Raw genomic sequence first — 10,438 nt, forward strand, 5'->3', positions numbered from 1 at the left:
CAAACCTGCTTCCCAAAGCTTCAGTCACACTTGGAACAAAGGCTTGTCCCCACTGCTTTGTTGTGGTTTACGCATTGATGGAGCAACAATTCTGTCTCAGCCCGCTTAAGCCACTGCAAAGCTGGAATTGTTGCTTTAGCAGCAGATGTGCTGGCAGGGTTCTTACAGCCCCATAGTAAGAACTCTACAGTTCTTCTAGAAGAGGTTTGTGATCTTTGTGCAATAAAAACAACGCCTTCAACTGCTGCAGTGCAAGTCATGCACTCATGTAGATGTGTTTTCAGACACAGGTATTTCTATATATGCCTAGTGAGTGGCCTCCTGGGGAGCAGGGACAAACGAGGAAGGAAAGTGGGCTGACAAAACATAAAACTGGGCTTCAAAATGAAGCCATGACTTCCCTTGATACAGAAGGACATAAACTTTATCTTGATTGGCCTGAAGGTAATAAACAAGTCTCTCAATGTCCTGATCTTTCACTAGTCTGAAATGATTTAGAAAAATCTGAATTTTTTTTTTTTTTTTTTTTTTTTTTTTTTTTTTTTTTTTTTTTTTTTTTTTTTGTGGTGGAGGATGGGGTCTGCATTTCAAGTCTGTTCTCCCAGCAGTCAGGGACCTGCACAGCTGCTGTGGGTGGGGCAGGTGATTACTAACAGCATGGTGAGAAGTTGGCTTGTGCCTGGTTGAGGGCTTGAGGACTGTGGTGAGAGAAGGGCCAGGGAGTGGAGTGGAAAATACAATTTACACAAGCAGGTATAGGTGGATGTCTGGGGTGTAGGTGGGATTTAACTGGTTTAGGTACTGCATTTATGAAGAATTGAACATTTAACTCTGAGATAGGACTATTTAGTTGCTACTCTAAATGCTGCATTTACTAACACATAATGTAATTTCTGCTGCTGTGGCAGAACCTGCTGTCCCCTGCGCTCGGAACAGGCGTGGAGGGTCCCCAAGGCATCCTCAGAATGGGCTTTGCCCTCACCTTGGCTTGTGCTGCTGCAGATTTTGGAGACAATTGTGCATAAGAACGGGCACTAGAACCAGACTTGGGGCTGGCATGCTCTGCATTTCCAGGATGGCTCATGGACAGGGTAAGGTGCTATTGGTGCACTCTGGATCAAGCTGTGATTCTATGGACACTTCAGCAAGAGAGGTTTTTTCAGGGTGATTAAACCTTCATCCTTGCTGTGCTTCCTGTGACATTTGCATCTCTATTTTGTAAAACTTCAGAAATCTGAGTCATCTTTGGCCCTGTGAAATGTTATAAACATCAGCAAAAGCCATCATAGTTTGCATGTGAAAATACATACTTTTTGACATTTGGGAGTTGGAAATTCTCATAATTTAAAACCAATTTCTATTGCTGATGATACAGAAAGGGGACAGGTTGGTGCCTTGGGGCCTATGTTTGCTACTGTTGCCTGAAAAATAACTATTGCAGTAGCACCCTATGGCCCTGGGTGGCCAGAACGGAGGTCCAGGAGGCTTGACAGGTGTTTACTACTGAGTCTTTGATCTTTTAAGCCAAATAAAAGTTATAAATTCTTAGAACTATGTATTTATAAAAGAAAAGTATAAAGGAGAGATGTTGTACACTGTGTGTGTCCCACCTTAAACATATGACATTATAAAAACACACTCTCCAAACATCCATTCTTTTGTATGACCAGGTAAATGCCATGTAAAACTGATTTCTTTGTTCAGAAGTATCTCACCTACTGCCAACAATTAGAATTGCTTACAGGGTCTCAGTTGCAAATGCAAAACATTCAAAACTCAAACTAACTGGTTACATTAGAAAGCACACTTTGCTTTTCTCAAGGGGCTGATTGTGAGCTATTTGATGAGCTATTCATGAACATATCCTGGGGCTGTTTGCATCAAACACTGGGATTTTGTTAGCAGTAAAAGAGGGAAAGTGCACTATGTGTGGGAAAGTAATTCCTTCACAAAATATGTGCTTGGAGGCTACTTGGGTCAAAAGAATTTATTTTTAATTCTGTGGGCTGAAGAACTGCCCACCATCTGCTTTTTCAGAAAAAGAGGGTTGGGTCTTTGGCCCCTTGCAGAGCCTTAAATGAGCAAAGCTGAAGGGATTTGCCCCAAAAAGCAAGGAGTGTGTGAGGCTCATGGCCGTAGCTGTCTGCAGAAGTGAGCATCGGCCAAGGGAAGGTCCTGCTGCCCAGAGCCAGCCCGAGGTGTCCCTGAGGATGTGTCACATCCTCTGCCTCCTCTGGCAGTGCTGCCACAGAGCACAGCAGGAGGGATTGCAGGGATTTGTCAGCACGGGGAGGACGAGCATGAGCTCCTGCTGATATTTCCATCCAGGGCTGGCACTTTCAGGCCAGCAGTGACAGATTCTGCAGCTCTGGCTGCACAGTTGCTGTTGGCAGTGCTGTGACAGCCTCTGCCACCAAGCCAGAGTGTCTGCAGGGGCAGGATGGTGTAGAGATGCCTCTCAGAGAACGCCTTCAAACAGCATCTGGCAGAGTTAATGAAGGGGTGGTAAATCCCTTTAAAGGGGACAGGTTATAGAAACCTCTCTCTGTGAATATAAGAGACTGTAGGAGTGAAGAGGGAATGGGAAAAGGGAAGGGAAAGGTAGAAAAAAGAGGCAAGGGAAAGAGAGAGGGAGAGGATAGAGTCCTTGGACATTCTGATTTTATCTAAAGGACGTTTTCTGACTACATAGATGTTTGCTACAATAGTGCTTTTCGACATGCTATGGCTTTCTAACTCATGATATTAACTGATCACAGTGTGTTTTAAAAGACATAAGAAAAAACTCAGTAAAAAGTTTTCCTTCAAGACCAAATATCTGCCAGAGTCTGAGTGCCATGGTTAATGGCTTTTGAACATTCACAGGAATGGTCGAAGCATTAAAGTAATTAAATAGGTCTCTCAGAATCCAGCATAAGTTGTACTGATGAGGAGATTAAATAGAGATTCCCATTGCACTCTGTGTTTTGTAGAGGCTTAGTGACAGTATTTCACGCACACATAATAACATAAAGAATGACAGCTCATGCCTATTTGTCGTGGTAAGTATTTGCTGCTGCAGCCACCTTTCTTCAAAGTAAAGATGTGTTCAAAGGCTTTTTTCCCCGATTTCTGTTGAAAACTGTTTCATGTCAAATAAAGGATAAGTCCCATATGTAGTCTTTTCTTCTGTCAGAACCCAGGACATCCCTCTGGATGCCCTGGATGGCTCAAAATCCTGTCAGGGGCTTGGAGACCCTGGCAGGAAGCCAAAGACACTTGGGAATTCAATCTCAACCCATGGGAGCAAATTACCAACTTTACATGAAGAATTACAAGTCACAAAAGTTTAAGTAGCATAACAGTAGTTGCCACAGGGTGAAAGGTGGAATTTTGAAGAATTTGACTATGGGGGTCTAGGGGCACAAGATGGAGGAATTTGGGCATTGTCCTGTTCTTCTCCCTTCTTCTTCCTAGCCTCCATCTTCTTGGTGATGGTGGCACTTTGGGATTGGTTTAGAGTAGAAAGTCACTGTCTAACACAGGTGATAGGTATTGGGACATAACTGTAAATATTGAATACGTAGTTTATAGTATAAAAGACAACACCAGCCCTGGGGGAGGGCAGTGTGCCTCAGACTGACGTACAGAACAGACCTCTGCAAGCCAGACAGAGAATGTTTTAGATAAGAAATAATAAACAGACTTGAGAACAAAACGGAAGACTTCTGACTCCTTTTTCGACAGCTGAGTTGGGGAAAAGAGACTTTTTAGAACACCTCAGGATCATCTTGAGATTGTAGAAAATAAATGTCCACATGCACCAGGAAAACACCAGTAGCTCAGATTCAGTTTCTCTTTAAAGGACCAGGCTCTGAGCCTCCAGTAATGTCCTTAGCTAAAGCAGAGCGGCTGTGAACCTGATCCTCTCACTTCTCACAGCTTTGGTATTTGCACCAAAGAAGAATCCAAGTCACTCTTTTACCGAGCCCAGCAAATGGCTCTGCCTAGCAAGGCTTTGGCAGCAGGGGCTGTGGAGGATGGCGAGGGGGCGAGGCAGGGGGGAATGGCCAGGCTGCTTCTGGGAAGCGACCAAAGCTTGCTCTTGCCTGCTGGAGCCAGTGCAGGTGGGATCTGGAGCCTACAAAGTATCTGCATTGCAGTGGGCCTTGTTCCAGATGTTTTCCCAGCAGGTTGGGGACATATGTGTGGAAGATGTCTGCTGGGAAGGAAGCAAGATTTGTTTTACTATAACCTTAGGCAGGGAAGCAGTACAAGTGGCTGGGTTTTACCATATCTAAGTATTCAAACAAAGGCGAAAGCCGTTCATGTCGAAAAGCCGTTCGTTCTCTTGGTGTTCCTTCCTTAGAGGAATGCCAGAGTAGTAGAGACGAACATTCTCCCTTCTTCAAGGGAGCTGGAAGAGAGACCTAGAAATTCTGCATGACCTGTTGACTACAGCAATGCTGGTGCACTGCCCCAGTGTGTGTGTCCCCATCGGCTCTCCTGAGAAACATCCCGTTTCTCCAAGTTTCAGGGAAGGAGTGTTGAGGTGAGAGACAGCTCAGCAGGCCAAAGGAGGGAAAACATCAAGTGACATTATTGGGCACCAGACAATTGAGGAAGGGGGCAGGATGAATGCCGCCACTTGGACAGAAAGCTTTGCACTTGGTTCTGCACAGAACAATTTGCAAGCTCCTCTCAGAGCCAGAGGAGAGCCAGTCATCCTGGTTCTGCAGTGCAGGAAATGTGGAATGGGCGCTTGGACAGAGCCAGCCTCCTGTGCCTGTTCAGCTGCAGGCACCTTACAGAGAAGCAAAGAGGAGAGCCAGAGCTGTCCCTGCTCTACTTTTCCCCATCCAGAGGACTGAGGAGAAAAGCCCCAGTGGGGAGCTTTTCTCCTCAGTTTTCAGAGCAAACTTGCAGCAGAAGAAGTAGAAGGGGCAAAGGTGGCCTATCCCTGTTTCTGTCCCATGGTTCCCCTGGGGTTCTGCATGGAATGTTGGGCTGTGCCTGTAGCAACTGCCCTTGTCTGCTGATCCTGCGGCCGTTGGTGGAACACCGGTGGAGCAGCTGGAGCAGCAGCTGCAGCATCTGCTCCTGGCTGTCCCTCAGCAGCCACCTTCTGCACTCGGCGCCACAGCTGGCCTCTGCAGCGACATCCTCATCTCCTCGTCTACTGCCAGGCATCCCCACAGCACTTTGGCACTGTGCAAGGTAAGAAAATCCCCGTGGGCCCCCAAAGCACTCACAGAACGGCAGGAGGCTCCAGCTGGCTCTGCCACCAACCACCACAGACACGGTGTGTGGTCACTTTCCCCAGACGAGGTTGCACATGAAAGCAGGCTGCAACTTCTCCAGGAATAATGCTGCCTCCAGGGGAAATACACACCTTTCCATAGAGGACGTAGGGAGCTGTCACGGTGCACTTGCAGATTCTCGTCCACTGGTGACGTGTGAAAAACTTCGTGGCACCCATTTAAGTCCTAAAACTACGTTGTGGTGACCCCAAAACCAACTGGTCATTCCGCAGGAGGTCAGGGGTTCAGTGTCCGCTAATCCTGCTACGCCCTCACTCTGGTCACACCTCCTGCAAAGCTTGAAAAACCAGAAGGATGGGACTTCGCCTCTGGGATGCCTGCCCATCAGAGCATGGAAGCAGTTTGCTGGGCTTGTCTGCAGTACTGGCTTTCATCCTCAGAAATGATCTGGTTTCAGCAATTCCTATATACTCACATACTTACATCACTTACAGACACATACTATTTTCATAGCTTTTTTGATTTTTTCCCACTGCCTTGCATCTCTTTTCCAGAGAGATATTGCTCTAGATTTGTCTGTGTTGTTCAATGTGTGTAGGGCTGGCTCTGCCTCACAGTCAGAGGCAGCTGTGAGATGCCCTCTTGAGTGGTGCTTCTCAGGAACACAATCACAGTGTCACAGCATTTTCTGGGCTGGAAGGAACTCCCAAAGATCATGGAGCCCAGCACCTGGGCCTGCTCAGGACAGCCTCAAGAATCCCAGCCTGTGCCCAAGAGCAGTGTCCAAAGACTTTTGGAGCTCTCTCAGCCTTGGTGCTGGGAGCCCTTCCCTGGGGAGGCAGTTCCAGTGCCCAAGCCCCCTCTGGCTGAAGAACCTTTGCCTTCCATCCAACCCAAGCCTGCAGTAGCGCATCTTCCATGCATCCTCTTGGCTCTTCTCACTGGCCCCAAGACTCAAGGCACTCTAGTGCCTGCCCTTCAGCTTTCCTTCTTGAGCAAGCTGCAGACTGCTAGAGGGACCTGCCTCAGAAATTCCAAGTGAAAAATGCAGCAATGACACCTAATGGAGAGGAGCTGGGACAGAGGAGCTTGGGGTTTTCAGTGGTGAGGATGAGAAGCAGGGCTACCGACACATCTTGGCAGAATGAGTTTTATCTGGAGCGTTGTTTTGATCTCTTTCAGGTGGAAAGGAGAGGCACAATGAAAAGGAAAGCAAGAGCCCACACTGAGCCGTGAGTTTTGGCCTAGGGTTAAAGGACAGCAAACTTGAGGAACGGCAAGCAGGACAACTGCTCTTTCAGAGTCACAGTGGGATTGGTCCAAGGCTGTGGCTGCACGCCAGGTGTCTCTTGACCACTTGCCTTTCTTACGTCCTACTCCTTCTTCCTCTAGACACATCAATGTTGGCAGTGACTTTCAGGCCGAGCTCCCTGAGCTGCAGACCGGGCCGCCAAGTGAGGATGAAGAGCCTGCAACCCTGGTCTGGAAGCCCTTGGAGGAAGACGACCCTGACCTGGAAAAACCAGACAGAGGTAGCTGTCTAGCTTTCCTTCAACTCCTGAGATAGTCGGGCATGTAAAATGGTGATTTTTGGGTAAAAAGGCAGCTTTTGGCAGGCTCTGCTTCTCTCCTTGTCACGCCCATCTTCCCTTGTGGAAGTGGTAGGCGTAAGGACAATATTCTGCTTCTGCAGCAGAGCAGGAAAAAGAGCAACTGTGCTGTTCTCCAAATGGGTCAGAGGCATGTGCCACTGGAAGAGGGGAGATTGGCCCCCACTCCTTATGACAAAAGCTGCATGGAAGGGAGAGGCAGCACTAGGTGGGCCCTTGCTTCAGCTGCCCCTTGCTTTGCTCTCCTTTTCGTGCTCTCCAAGCTGCAGGCTTTAGCTCTTGTGCTTTCCTCCTGCCTTGTATGGCAAGCCTTCCCCTTTGTTGGCTCAAGGCTGACTTTGGGTGGGTTTTTGTTGTGCTTGCAGTCAGAGAACTGTTGGACATGGCCAGCTCCCGTGGCCTTCCCGGGGCAGCAGCTCAGCTGGAGCTCGCCCTGCACTGCCTGCACCAGGCTCGCGGCAGCGTTCCGGTAGGAAGCGGCTGTTTGGGCGCGGGCAAGAGTGGGCAGGGAATTGATAAGGCCCGGGCAGTGGGACAGCCTTTCCTGGCTGCTCCTTGAAGAAGGGAGTTCACAAGCAGCAGAGCACTCGCTGCCTGCTGTGTCTCGTCCAGCTGCGGCAGGGCTGAGCCCAAATGGCTCCAGCAGGGACAAGATCTCTCCTGGAGGCAGCGCCGCAGGGTCCTGCAGCCTGCTGCCTTGAAAACCTCCTGGAGATCTGTGTTCTCGAAGACATTTTGAGGGACAATTCCCAGAAGCCTCAGTCAGCTGAGGCAATTCAGGATGCAGGAGGAGCAAAATCATGGAGTTGGAGAGGAAAATGCTACCCTTGGGGAGCAGGAGCCAAGGGCTGGGCAGCAAAAATGAGGGACTGGGAGCAAAGCACAATCTTTGACCCATATGAGAGCCAGTGGCCTGAATCCTCAGCTGAAGAAGCAAAGCGGCTGAAGGGCAGCATTGGTGGGGTTTGGCTCCTTTTTTGTGTTGTGGGGCAGCTCAAGCCTTTTTCCTTTGCATCTTGCGGGAGGCTCTGGAGATGTTGCTCTCAGGGGGTCCTCCAACAGCTCAAGGCCATCCCTTGGCTGATTATCATTATGCAGGTAACCCAAGCCCAGCTTCTTCCTTCACTGACACATGCTGCCGTGCGCTTAATGCCCGTGTCAAGCATTTCTGCTTCAATTAGTTGTGCTTAAAACCGGCACACGATCTCGCCTTCTCTGGGGACAGGGAAAGCACCAGCATCTACTCCTTCAGCTTGACTTGTTTTCCATGCTTTTTTCCCTGGGGAATGCCTGCTCTCGTCTTCATCACCTTCTGAGGGAGCAGACATGCACGCACGTGAATGACGGCTGGCGCCAGCTTGCTTTCGGCAGCCAGTGGGATCTGCTTCAAGTGGCTAGAGGGATCAATTCAGCTGCTGCTTTTTCTTGCCAGGCTCTGATAGATGGACACCTGAGGAGAAGGAGGCCTTCCAAAAGGCTTTCCACACCTACGGCAAGGATTTCCATCTCATCCAGAAGCAGGTAAAGCCACAGGACATTTCTCACCTTGGCAGATCATCAGAAGGGACATGTTGATTATTGCTGGTACCAAATACTGCACCTATGTCCCTCTCTTCTCAAGTACCAAAACTGTTAAAGTAGTCACAGAACAGGACATGGAAGGCCTGTGTGAAAATGATGATCCGGCCTCTGCAGCCCTTCTCTCCAGGCTGTTTTGGAAGACAAAGCTCTGTTCTGTTAGACTTGTCTCCCAGGTGTGCTGCTGCTTCCACAACACCTTGTGCTGGGATAACTGCAGTGAACGGGGCAAAGAAGAACTCTGCTATAGGGACTTGGTGTTGATCTGTGCATTACATGTGGCACCACGTAGCACAATACTCGGTTTATTACATTGCATAATGCCTCTCTGACTCCTGCATATTCATTTCATTTTACACCCTCCTCAATTTTCTCCGTGACTTTAATTCCTACTTTACTCTGTATTCTCATTGTTCTCCAATGCACCCTACAGGACGGCTGTTTCAGATTCCTTCTTTTGCTCTTCACAACAGATCCCGAGTAAGACTGTGGCACAGTGTGTGGAGTACTACTACCGCTGGAAAAAAGAGCAGAAACTTGCCAGCAGCACTCTTGCTCACGTGAGTGGGAAGAAAATCCAGACATGCCAGCAGGGTCAAGAAACTGGCAGAAGGGGACAAACCCTGCTGTCAAGCCACACCACATGCCGCTTTGCCAGGTTCCCTTGGTCCCACGCACTGGGAGAGGCGCAGCAGGTGCTGCCCAGACTTTTGTTGTGCTGCTGCCCTGAAATACGGAATTGTGGAGCACAACTTTGACCCAACAAAGCAGCACCACCATCAAAATGGGCTTTGACTCTCTACAAATCGGTTTCTCAAGGGCTGGCACCCTCAGATTCCAATCACACCTTTCATTCCCCACTGCTTGCTAACATCAGCCATCTGGGCTGCCTTCATGGAGATGCTGCCAAATTTTAGAGATCTTTTGTAGCACCCCAGCGTATCCCCAAAAAGGAGCTGCAGTGCCATGGCACCTTTAATACTTTCCTTACTGGCAGAGAGCAATTTGCTTCACAGAGAGAGACAGAGAGAGGGAGAGAGAGATTATTTTGGGTAGGAGAAAATGGGTAATCATGTGTCTTCACTAGTGTGACTGAATGTAAAAGCCATGCCCTAGACATGTGGGGAGGAAAACCAGAGATAAATAGATGTTAGGCAGAGAGGTAGAAATCAGACATGTAGAACTATGGATAGCCACGTATTTATCCCACCCCCTTAGAGCTGTGGTAAAGGGGAGTATTTTCCTCCAACCTCCATGGTTGGCAGCCTGCCGCAGCCCACTGCCATATCCAGCCCTTTTCTCAGCTCTTTGGGGTTTGGAAGAATTTGCTTAGGCCAATAGATTTTTGGGGTGGATGCTGTGAATTCCAGCTTTCTAAAAGGAAGGAAGGAAGCACTGATAAGGATTCTTTGATTTCCAGACTGCGGGCAAACGGAAGAGGAGGAAAAGCCCTCCCAGGAAGGAGACTGGGGAGACAGGGAAGAGAAGCCGCAAGCGGGCTGGCAGCGCGGAGTATCCCTGCTGCCAACCGCGCCAGCCGCCCCAGCCGGCGGGAGGCCCCTTTCCGTGCGGGCAGTGCCAACGGTGCGCAAGCTCCTCCTCCTTCTGCTCCCAGCTGCCCCTTTGGCCTAAAGCACGCTGACCCTTTCCAAAGGCACCACAGGGCAAGCTGAGGCCACTTGCAGGATCGCCCCTGGCAGCCCTGCTCAAGCTTACAGCCCACTTGAAACCCAAACAGCTTCGTTCAAACCCAGCATTCCCAGTGAAACCTTGCCATGGCCCAACAAGACACAGTTTGTACAAGCAGGAACACATGCATCAAAACTTGCTTTGATGCTGCTGATCCAATTAAACCTAGGATGAAGCAAAAGGAGGAAGACATTTCAAAGAATTGAAACCAGCAAGATCAGACTCATGGTGCTGATCACTTTACCAATTTGTCACAGCCTGAAAAGATGGAAATTCATCCAAAAAGGGAGATCTCAGCACTTGGCTTAATGGTGTGTATGG

At 49.0% G+C, this 10,438-nt stretch overlaps 3 long non-coding RNA genes across 3 annotated transcripts; all 3 read left to right on the forward strand.

Annotated features, from left to right (window-relative positions):
* Positions 1–467: 467 nt before the first annotated feature.
* Positions 468–1,598, forward strand: LOC135307533 (uncharacterized). The gene is made up of 2 exons (XR_010368271.1): positions 468–753; positions 909–1,598. It is a non-coding gene; the product is annotated as an uncharacterized LOC135307533 (long non-coding RNA).
* Positions 1,599–5,035: 3,437 nt separating this feature from the next.
* Positions 5,036–6,807, forward strand: LOC135307534 (uncharacterized). The gene is made up of 3 exons (XR_010368272.1): positions 5,036–5,196; positions 6,423–6,472; positions 6,633–6,807. It is a non-coding gene; the product is annotated as an uncharacterized LOC135307534 (long non-coding RNA).
* A 701-nt stretch (positions 6,808–7,508) lies between these two features.
* Positions 7,509–9,369, forward strand: LOC135307026 (uncharacterized). The gene is made up of 3 exons (XR_010367777.1): positions 7,509–7,948; positions 8,283–8,371; positions 8,902–9,369. It is a non-coding gene; the product is annotated as an uncharacterized LOC135307026 (long non-coding RNA).
* The last annotated feature ends 1,069 nt before the right edge of the window (positions 9,370–10,438 follow it).

The sequence above is a fragment of the Passer domesticus genome, chromosome 9 (assembly GCF_036417665.1).
Source record: "Passer domesticus isolate bPasDom1 chromosome 9, bPasDom1.hap1, whole genome shotgun sequence".
Classification (NCBI taxonomy): Eukaryota; Metazoa; Chordata; class Aves; order Passeriformes; family Passeridae; genus Passer; species Passer domesticus.